Here is a 12,287-nt window from a genome sequence, read left to right as displayed (position 1 = left end):
TGGAGGTATCTATGCTTCACGTCTTGCTAGACATTTTGAGATACCTATTAGGCACCATGAGAAAGAGGAGACAAAGTTGCATCCTTACATTTTAGATTACAAAAGCATGGTAGCACACGCATTTATTGTTGACAACAAAGAGAAGATGCTCTTATATAACCTTAGATTTAATAAGAAACACAATGAGACTATTATTTTGCCTGCGCCTCTGTTGTTTGATTTGATTGCAGATAATTTTCTTGTTACACCGGAGGCATTGTACGCTCATCGAGGCCAAGCATCCACTCCTGAACCTGAACCTGAGTCGGAGCCGGAACCTGCACTGGACCCTTATCGTGCATCATCTTTCCAGTAGGATCCGGAGATGGCCAGCCAGTGGTATCCTGATTACACTTCCCAGTACACCGGGGAGAGTAGCAGCAGTCCTTGGTATTAGACCAACTTAGGCCAAGGCCTAAGCTTGGGGGAGTACGTATTTCTCACCGACTTCACATTCATCTTCACACACTAGTCGTCGCTGCTCATACTCTTTCATTGTATTGTCCATGCTAGTTTAAATTTCTTTTTCTGGTTTTCTTCTTGTATGTTTGATAAACCTTAAGAAAAACCAAAAAAAATAGTTAGTTTAATTTCCATGCTTGTAGTAGAATTAAAATGAAAACCCAAAAAGATTTCTCGTTCTTCTTTTACTTGTTGGGAGCTTTCCCGTGTAAATAGTTTTATTGTCTTTTCTTTCCTTTGGGGGTCGAGAGTAGAAGACCATATTGAAAATGCTTAGTGGCTCTCATATGCCTGATTGTTTATTTAACTTAGAGCCCATATTATCTTGTCTTCTCTTTTGAGTTGAATGCTTGCAGATTCCATCTTAGTCCAATGCATGTGCACTATTATTATTATACACATCGTACGGTCGTGCAAGTGAAAGACAATAATGACGATATATGATGGACTTATTGAGATGAGAAAAGCTGGTATGAACTCGACCTCTCTTGTTTTTGTAAATATGATGAGTCCATCGTTTCTGATTCAGCTTATTATGAAGTAAACATATTTGCAATGACATTTAGAGATTATAGTTGCTTGTGCCATGCTTGATTAGCTATGAGTTATAATGGTTTACCTTGCGTGCCAACATGCTATTAAAATGATTATGATGTGGTATCATGGGATGGTATCCTCCTTTGAATGAGTTGAGTGACTCAACTTGGCACATGTTCACGCACGTAGTTGAAACAAATCAACATAGCCTTCATGATATTTATGTTCATGGTAGATTATATCCTACTCATGCTTGTACTTGGTGTGAATTAATTTTAATGCATGTTTATGACTGTTGTCGCTCTCTCAGTTGGTCGCTTCCCAGTCTTTTGCTAGCCTTCACCTGTACTAAGCGGGAATACTGCTTCTGCATCCAAACTCCTTAAACCCCAAAGTTGTTCCATATGAGTCCACCATACCTTCCTATATGCGGTATCTACCTGCCGTTCCAAGTAAATTTGAATGTGCCAAACTCCAAACCTTCAAATAAAATTCTGTTTTGTATGCTCGAGCAGCTCATGTTTCAACTAGGGCAGCCTATATCTTCCATGCTAGGTGGGTTATTCTCAAGAGAAGTGGACTCCGCTCCTCATTCACGAGAAAGGGCCGGTAACCAGGATGCCCAATCCCATGATCCAAAAAGATCAAAGCAAATCAAAATAATTAGACAAAACTCCCCCAGGGCTGTTGTTAGTTGGAGGCACTCGTTGTTTCGAGCAAGCCATGGATTGATGCTTGTTGGTGGTTGGGGGAGTATAAACCTTTACCATTCTATTTGGGAACTGCCTATAATGCATGTAGTATGGAAGATACAACCATCTCATACTTGTTGCGTTGACAGCAAAAGTATGCCGCTCAAAATGTTATTCAATCTCTATTTTAAAATTGAGCTCTGGCGGCTCTACAAATCCCTGCTTCCCTCTGCGAAGGGCTTATCTATTTACTTTTATGTTGAGTCATCACCCTCTCTTATTAAAAAGCACCCGCTGGAGAGCACACTGTCATTTGCATTCATTATTCTTAGTTTATATTGGGTATGACTTGATTGGATCTCTTTTACCATTAATTACAATGTTTAGTCGGTCCTTAATCTTTAAAGGTGCTTTGCATTTATGTTTTGCGGTCTCAGAAAGGGCTAGCGAGATACCATTTTGTTATATCATGTTATGATTGTTTTGAGAAAGTGTTGTCATTCGAGTTTTATTATTATGGCTCGCTAGCTGTTTATGCTATTGATATGAGTAATTGTGAGACCTAAGTGTTATTGTGAGTATGGTTAGTTCATAATATTGCTGAAACCTGAATGATGGCTTTGCATGTTTACAACAACAAGAGCAAACACAGTTTGTAAAAGTTTTTCTTTATCACTTTCAGTTTATCAACTGAATTCTCTTGAGGACAAGCAAAGGTTTAAGCTTGAGGGAGTTGATACGTATCCAACGTATCTACTTTTCCAAACACTTTTGCCCTTGTTTTCGACTCTAACTTTCATGATTTGAATGAAACTAACCCGGACTGGCGTTGTTTTCAGCAGAACTGCCATGATGTTGTTTCATGTGTAGAAAACAAAAGTTCTCGGAATGTCCTGAAAATCCTCGGAGGCACTTTTTGGAAAATATAAAATATATTGGAGAAAGAATCAAGACCAGGGGGCAAACCCTGTCCACGAGGGTGGGGGCGCGCCCTCCCCCCTGGGCGCGTCCCCCTGTCTCGTGGGCCCCTTGAGGCTCCGCCGACCTCAACTCCAACTCCATATATTCCATCTCGCGGAGAAAAAAATCAAGGAGAAAGTTTCATTGCGTTTTACGATATGGAGCCGCCGCCAAGCCCTAATCTCTCTCGGTAGGGCTGATCTGGAGTCCGTTCGGGGATCCGGAGAGGGGGATTCGTCACCGTCGTCATCATCAACCATCCTCCATCACCAATTTTATGATGCTCACCGTCGTGTGTGAGTAATTCCATCGTAGGCTTGCTGGATGGTGATGGGTTGAATGAGATTTACCATGTAATCAAGTTAGTTTTGTTAGGGTTTGATCCCTAGTATCCACTATGTTCTGAGATTGATGTTGTTATGACTTTGCTATGCTTAATGCTTGTCACTAGGGCCCGAGTGCCATGATTTCAGATCAGAACCTATTATGTTTTCATGAATATATGTGTGTTCTTGATCCTATCTTGCAAGTCTATAGTCACCTATTATGTGTTATGATCCGACAACCCCGAAGTGACAATAATCGGGATACTTCTTGGTGATGACCTGATGTCTACTACACAACCTTCTTCTTGTAGACGTTGTTGGGCCTGCAAGTGCACAGGTTTGTAGGACAGTAGCAAATTTCCCTCAAGTGGATGACCTAAGGTTTATCAATCCGTAGGAGGCGTAGGATGAAGATGGTCTCTCTCAAACAACCCTGCAACCAAATAACAAAGAGTCTCTTGTGTCCCCAACACACCCAATACAATGGTAAATTCTATAGGTGCACTAGTTCGGCAAAGAGATGGTGATACAAGTGCAATATGGATAGTAGATATAGGTTTTTGTAATCTGAAATAATAAAAACAGCAAGGTAGCAAGCGGTAAAAGTGAGCGTAAACGGTATTACAATGGTAGGAAACAAGGCCTAGGGTTCATACTTTCACTAGTGCAAGTTCTCTCAACAATAATAATATAGATAGATCATATAACAAGCCCTCAACATGCAACAAAGAGTCACTCCAAAGCCACTAATAGCGGAGAACAAACGTAGAGATTATGGTAGGGTACGAAACCACCTCAAAGTTATTCTTTCGGATCGATCTATAAGAGAGTTCGTACTAGAATAACATAAAGCTATTTTTTCCGCTCAATCCATCATAGAGTTCATACTAGAATAACACCTTAAGACACAAATCAACCAAAACCCTAATGTCACCTAGATACTCCATTGTCACCTCAAGTATCCGTGGGCATGATTATACGATAAGCATCACACAATTTCAGATTCATCTATTCAACCAACACAAAGTACTTCAAAGATTGCCCCAAAGTTTCTACCAGAGAGTCAAGAACGTGTGCCAACCCCTATGCATAGGTTCATGGGCGGAACCCGCAAGTTGGTCACCAAAACATACATCAAGTGGCACATGATATCCCATTGTCACCACAGATAATCACGGCAAGACATACATCAAGTGTTCTCATAAAAGACTCAATCCGATAAAATAACTTCAAAGGGGAAACTCAATTCATCACAAGAGAGTAGAGGAGGAGAAACATCATAAGATCCAACTACAATAGCAAAGCTCGAGATACATCAAGATCATGCCATAGAGGAACACGAGAGAGAACACGAGAGAGAGAGATCAAACACATAGCTACTGGTACATACCCTCAGCCCCGAGGGTGAACTACTCCCTCCTCGTCATGGATAGCACCGAGATGATGAAGATGGCCTCCGGTGATGGGATCCCCCTCCGGCAGGGTGCCGGAACAGGGTCCCGATTGGTTTTTCGTGGCTCTAGAGGCTTGCGGCGGCGAAACTCCCGATCTATCTTCTGTTCTGGAAGTTTTAGGGTACATAGGTATATATGGGTGCAGGGAGAACGTCGGTGGAGCTACGGGGGCCCCACGAGGCAGGGGGCGCGCCCAGGGAGGGAGGGCGCACCCCCACCCTCGTGAGCACCTCCCGTATCTTCTGACGTGGGGTCCAAGTCCATCAGGTGGGTTTCCTTCCAAAAGTAACTTCTCCAGTTGATTTCGTTCCATTTTGACTCCGTCTGATATTCCTTTTCCTCGAAACACTGAAATAGGCATAAAACAGCAAATCTGGGCTGGGCCTCCGGTTAATAGGTTAGTCCCAAAAGTAATATAAAAGTGGATAATAAAGCCCAATATTGCCTAAAACAGTAGATAAAGTAGCATGGAGCAATCAAAAATTATAGATACATTGGAGACGTATCATGACCGTAGTTTGAGGAGGTCATGTATTCACTATGTGTTAATGCTTTGGTACGGTTCTCTATTAAAAAGAGGCCTTAATATCCCTTAGTTTCCACTAGGACCCCGCTGCCACGGGAGGGTAGGACAAAATATGTCATGCAAGTTCTTTTCCATAAGCATGTATGACTATTTACGGAATACATGCCTACATTACATTGATGAATAGGAGCTAGTTTTGTGTCACCCTATGTTATAACTATTACATGACGAATTGCATCCGACATAATTATCCATCACTGATCCATTGCCTACGAGCTTTTCACACCCTGTGCTTCGTTTATTTACTTTCCCGTTGCTATTGTTACAATTACTACAAGACCCAAAAACATTACTTTTGCTACCGTTACCTTTATTATCATATTACTTTGCTACTAAATACTCTGCTGCAGATACGAAGTTATCCAGGTGTGGTTGAATTGACAACTCAAGTGCTAATACTCAAGAATATTCTTTGGCACCCCTTGTGTCGAATCAATAAATTTGGGTTGAATACTTTACCCTCGAAAGCTGTTGCAATCCCCTACACTTGTGGGTTATCATCAAGCCGGTGACGATGGTGATCATGACGGTGCTTTGGAGATGGAGATCAAAGGCACAAGATGATGATGGCCATATCATATCACTTATATTGATTGCATGTGATGTTTATCCTTTATGCATCTTATTTTGCTTAGTTCGGCAGTAGCACTATAAGATGATCTCTCACTAAATTTCAAGGTATAAGTGTTCTCCCTGAGTATGCACCATTGCTATAGTTTGTTGTGCCGAGACACCACGTGATGATCGGGTGTGATAAGCTCTACATTCACATACAATGGGTGCAAGCCAGTATTGGGCACACAGAATACTCGGGTTAAACTTGACGAGCCTAGCATATGCACATATAGCCTCGGAACACTGATACCGAAAGGTCGAGCGTGAATCATATAGTAGATATGATCAACATACTGATGTTCACCATTGAAAACTACTCCATCTCACGTGATGATCGGACATGGTTTAGTTGATATGGATCACATGATCACTTAGATGATTAGAGGGATGTCTATCTAAGTGGGAGTTCTTAAGTAATATGATTAATTGTACTTTAATTTATCATGAACTTAGTACCTAATAGTATCTTGCATGTCTATGTTGTTGTAGATAAATGGCCCGTGCTACTGTTCCATTGAATTTTAATGTGTTCCTAGAGAAAGCTAAGTTGAAAGATGATGGTAGCAACTACGCGGAATAGGTCCGTAACTTGAGGAATATCCTCATTGCTGCACACAAGAATTACGTCTTGGAAGCACCATTAGGTGTACCACCCGCGCCAGCAACTGTAGACATTGTGAATGCCTGGCAGATGTGTGTTGACGACTACTCGATAGTTCAGTGTGCCATGCTTTACGGCTTAGAACCGGGACTTCAACGACGTTTTGAACGTCATGGAGCATATGAGATGTTTCAGGAGTTGAAGTTTATATTTCAAGCAAATGCTCGGATGGAGAGATATGAAGTCTCCAATAAGTTCTATAGCTGCAACATGGAGGAGAATAGTTTTGTCAGTGAACATATACTCAGAATGTCTGGGTACCACAACCACTTGACTCAACTGGGAGTTAATCTTCCTGATGATAGTGTCATTGACAAAGTTCTTCAGTCACTGCCACTAAGCTACAAAAGCTTCGTGATGAACTATAATATGCAAGGGATGGATAAGACAATTCCTGAGCTCTTCGCGATGCTAAAAGCCGCAGAGGTAGAAATCAAGAAGGAGCATCAAGTGTTCATGGTCAACAAGACCACCAGTTTCAAGAAGAATGGCAAAGGGGAGAAGGGGAACTTCAAGAAGAACGGCAAGAAAGTTTCTGCTCAAGTGAAGAAGCCCAAGTCTGGATCTAAGCCTGAGACTGAGTGCTTCTACTGCAAAGGGACCGGTCACTGGAAGCGGAACTGCCCCAAGTATTTGGCGGATAAGAAGGATGGCAAAGTGAAAGGTATATTTGATATACATGTTATTGATGTGTACTTAACTAATGCTCGCAGTAGCGCCTGGGTATTTGATACTGGTTATGTTGCTCATATTTGCAACTCGAAACAAGGGCTATGGATTAAGCGAAGATTGGCTAAGGACGAGGTGATGTTGCACATGGGAAATGGTTCCAAAGTCGATGTGATCACGGTCGGCATGCTACGTCTACATCTACCTTTGGGATTAGTTTTAGACCTGAATAATTGTTATTTGGTGCCAGCGTTGAGCATGAACATTATATTTGGATCTTGTTTGATGCGAGACGGCTATTCATTTAAATAAGAGAATAATGGTTGTTCTATTTATATGAGTTGTATCTTTTAAGGTCATGCACCCTTGATGAGTGGTCTATTTTTATTGAATCTCGATAGTAGTGATACACATATTCATAGTATTGAAGCCAAAAGATATAAGTTCAATAATGATAGTGCAACTTATTTGTGGCACTGCCATTTGGGTCATATCGGTCTAAAGAGCCTGAAGAAACTCCATGCTGATGGACTTTTGGAATCACTTGATTATGAATCACTTGGTGCTTGCGAACCGTGCCTTATGGGCAAGATGACTAAAACTCCGTTCTCCGGAACAATGGAATGAGCTACTGACTTATTGGAAATAATACATACTGATGTATGCGGTCCAATGAGTATTGAGGCTCGTGGTGGGTATCGTTATTTTCTTACCTTCACAAATGATTTCAGCAGATATGGTTATATCTACTTAATGAAGCATAAGTCTGAAACATTTGAAAAGTTAAAAGAATTTCGGAGTGAAGTGTAAAATCATCGTAACAAGAAAATAAAGTTTCTACTTCTGATCGTGGAGGAGAATATTTGAGTTACGAGTTTGCTCTTCATTTGAAACAACATGGGGTAGTTTCACAACTAACGCCACCTGGAACATCACAGCGAAATGGTGTGTTCGAACGTCGTAACCATACTTTATTGGATATGGTGCGATCTATGATGTCTGTTACTGATCTACCGCTATCGTTTTGGGGTTATGCTTTAGAGATGACTGCATTCACTTTAAATAGGGCACCATCAAAATCTGTTGAGACGACGCCTTATGAACTGTGGTTTGGCAAGAAACCAAAGTTGTCGTTTCTTAATGTTTGGGGCTATGATGCTTATGTGAAAATGCTTCAACCTGATAAGCTCAAACCCAAATCAGAGAAGTGCATCTTCGTAGGATACCCAAAGGAAACTGTTGGGTACACCTTATATCACAGATCCGAAGGCAAAATATTTGTTGCTAAGAATGGATCCTTTCTAGAGAAGGAGTTTCTCTCGAAAGAAGTGAGTGGGAGGAAAGTAGAACTTGATGAGGTAATTGTACCTTCTCCCTTACTGGAAAGTAGTTCATCACAGAAATCAGTTCCAGTGATTCCTACACCAATGAGTGAGGAAGTTAATGATGATGATCATGAAACTTCAGATCAAGTTACTACCGAACCTCGTAGGTCTTCCATAGTAAGATCCGCACCAGAGTGGTATGGTAATCCTGTTCTGGAAGTCATGCTACTAGACTATGAGGAAGCGATGATGAGCCCAGATTCCGTGAAATGGCTTGAGGCCATGAAATTTGAGATGGGATCCATGTATGATAACAAAGTGTGGACTTTGGTTGACTTGCCCGATGATCGGCAAGCCATCGAGAATAAATGGATCTTCAAGAAGAAGACTGACGTTGACGGTAATGTTACTGTTTACGAAGCTCGACTTGTTGTGAAAGGTTTTCGACAAGTTCAAGGAGTTGAATACAATGAGACTTTCTCACTCGTAGTTATGCTTAAGTCTGTTCGAATCATGTTAGAAATTGTTGTATTTTATGATTATGAAATTCTGCAAATGGATGTCAAAACTGCATTCCTAAATGGATTTCTAGAAGAAGAATTGTATATGATGCAACCAGAAGGTTTTGTCAATCCAAAGGATGCTAACAAAGTGTGCAAGCTCCAGCGATCCATTTATGGACTGGTGCAAGCCTCTCGGAGTTGGAATAAACGTTGTGATAGTGTGATCAAAGCATGTGGTTTTATACAGACTTTTGGAGAAGCCTGTATTTACAAGAAAGTGAGTGGGAGCTCTGTAGCATTTCTAATATTATATGTGGATGACATATTGTTGATTGGAAATGATATAGAATTTCTGGATAGCATAAAATGATACTTGAATAAAAGTTTTTCAATGAAAGACCTCGGTGAAGTTGCTTTATATATTGGGCATCAAGATCTATAGAGATAGATCAAGACGCTTAATTGGACTTTCACAAAGCACATACCTTGATAAGATTTTGAAGAAGTTCAAAATGGATCAGTCAAAGAAAGTGTTATTGCCTGTGTTACAAGGTGTGAAGTTGAGTGAGACTCAATGCCCAACCACTGCAGAAGATAGAGAAAAAATGAAAGTCATTCCTATGCTTCAGCCATAGGTTTTATCATGTATGCAATGCTGTGTACCAGGCCTGATGTGTGCCTTGCTATAAGTATAGTAGGGAGGTACCAAAGTAATCCAGGAGTGTATCACTGGACATCGCTCAAGAACATCCTGAAATACCTGAAGAGGACTAAGGATATGTTTCTCGTTTATGGAGGTGAAAAAGAGCTTGTCGTAAACACTTACGTTGATGCAAGCTTTGACACTGATCCAGATGACTCTAAGTCGCAAACAGAGATACGTATTTTTATTGAATGGAGGAGCTGTCAGTTGGTGCAGTTCCAAGCAAAGCGTCATGGCGGGATCTATGTGTGAAGCGGAATACATAGCTGCTTCGGAAGCAGCAAATGAAGGAGTCTGGATGAAGGAGTTCATATACGATCTAGGTGTCATACCTAGTGCATCGGGTCCAATGAAAATCTTTTGTGACAATACTGGAGCAACTGCCTTGGCGAAGGAATCCAGATTTCACAAGAGAACCAAGCACATCAAGAGACGCTTCAATTCCATCTGTCATCAAGTGTCAGAAGGGGACATAGAGATTTGCAAGATACATATGGATCTGAATGTTGCAGACCCGTTGACTAAGCCTCTCTCACGAGCAATACATGATCAGCACCAAGACTCCATGGGTGTTAGAATCACTAGAATGTAATCTAGATTATTGACTCTAGTGCAAGTGGGAGACTAAAGGAAATATGCCCTAGAGGCAATAATAAAGTTGTTATTCATATTTCCTTATATCATGATAAATGTTTATTATTCATGCTAGAATTGTATTAACCGGAAACTTAATACATGTGTGAATACATAGACAAACAAAGTGTCACTAGTATGACTCTACTTTACTAGCTCATTGATCAAAGATGGTTAAATTTTCCTAGCCATTGACATGAGTCATCATTTGATGAACGGGATAACATCATTAGAGAATGATGTGATTGACATGACCCATCCGTTAGCTTAGCACTATGATCGTTTAGTTTGTTGTTATTGCTTTCTTCATAACTTATACATGTTCCTATGACTATGAGATTATGCAACTCCCGAATACCGGAGGAACACTTAGTGTGTTATCAAACATCACAACATAACTGGGTGATTATAAAGATGCTCTACAGGTGTCTCCAATGGTGTTTGTTGGGTTGGCATAGATCGAGATTAGGATTTTTTGAGCAAACACAGTAGGGAAAAAACCCTACTGTAACTCTATTTTTCATTAATATGGGGTGATGATATACACATATGGGTTACAACATGGGATGGGAGCATAAGAGGAATGAGTTTACAAATAATCTAACCAGCTTTGCATACCCTCCTTTAAACTAGGTTTGACTCTTTTGATAATAGTGCCATGATGTTCCTTGAAGCAGGAGATACAGTAGCTCAAGTCCCTTTCTTTGTTGTCAGAGATGATGTTGTTTCTGTGCTTCTAGAGGGACCAACATCCAGGAATTAGGCATTCTTTAAATGGCTGAAATCTGAATTCTGTTTCTGGCTTCAATAAGCATATCATTGTAGTTCAAACCAGTGTTCCATTCAAAACCCAGAGATAACCAAAAATTTTGGCTAAAATCACATGAGAAGAATAGATCACATAGGACACATGTGGAACTCTCAATGTAGAAGTTTTTCCTGGTGAGAAGATCTCTGGTATTTAATCTATCTAGAAGGAGCAGAAAAAAAAATTTTGCTTAGGAAGGCAACCAGACTTCCATATCCATTGGAAAGGTTTGGGAGCTTTCTCAGGGCTTCCCAAATATTCAATGTAAACCTTCTTAGCATTGTATTGTCCAGAAGCACATTTAAACTTCCAGATGTCAGGATCAATGTTGGGCTAAGAGCTCAGTGCTCTGCTGAACAGCCACAGAAGACATAGGTAGATGGAACATACTGTAGAAATCATTCTCAGATTCAATGCAAGCCTTGTGGAGAGATATGTCTTTGTTTATGGCATAGGAGAACAAGTGTGGGAAACTGTCTTTCATTGGGTTGTCTTTCCATTTGTCATGCCATAAAGAGATAGTGTCACCAATACCAGCAATGCAAGTGGTGAGTTCTTTGAATTTATCAAGACTAGAGCAACAATCTCTCCACCAGAAAGAGCCATGTCTAGTTGGGAATTGTGGGAGCTCACCATTTCCACAGTATTTACTCCATATAAGCTGCACCCATGGGATATCCATCTTGTTGAAGAATTTGTATAGGAATTTAGTCAAGAGTGCTTTATTGTGTGCTCTAAGATCAAGAACACCAAGACCACTAGCTTCCTTGAGTAAGCAAACTTGTTCCCATTTGACAAGGCATTTGCCATATTTGTTGATGTCTTTACCATACCAAAGAAAACTTCTGCCAGATTTTTCAAAGTGATCCAAGATGGTGAAAGGCACCCTGATACAGCACATAGCAAATATAGGTAGTGCAGTAATGATGGCCTTGAGGTGGGTGAGTCTACCAGAGTATGACATCATTGTAGCAATCCCAGATAACCTTTTGTCCAACCTAGAAACCATAGGCATGAACTCATCAACTCTTAGTCTAGTGGACCCCATTGGTAGTCCCAGATAAGTGAAAGGCATGCTTCCTTTTTTCATCCCAAGATATTGGCAAGTTGGGTGGCTTTATCATCAGAGATGTTAATGGGCACAAGGGAGGATTTGTGGAAATTCGCCTGAAGACCAGTGAAATAAGAAAATGTCTTTAAAGTTTCCATAACGTATGAGATCTGATGTGGCACAGCAGGCATAATTATAAGGGTGTCATTGCTACGTCTTGAGCTTGCGTTGGTTTTCCTTGAAGAGGAAAGGGTGATGCAGCA

This window comes from Triticum dicoccoides, chromosome 3B (genome assembly GCF_002162155.2).
Source record: "Triticum dicoccoides isolate Atlit2015 ecotype Zavitan chromosome 3B, WEW_v2.0, whole genome shotgun sequence".
Lineage (NCBI taxonomy): Eukaryota > Viridiplantae > Streptophyta > Magnoliopsida > Poales > Poaceae > Triticum > Triticum dicoccoides.
This window is presented reverse-complemented; position numbering follows the sequence as displayed.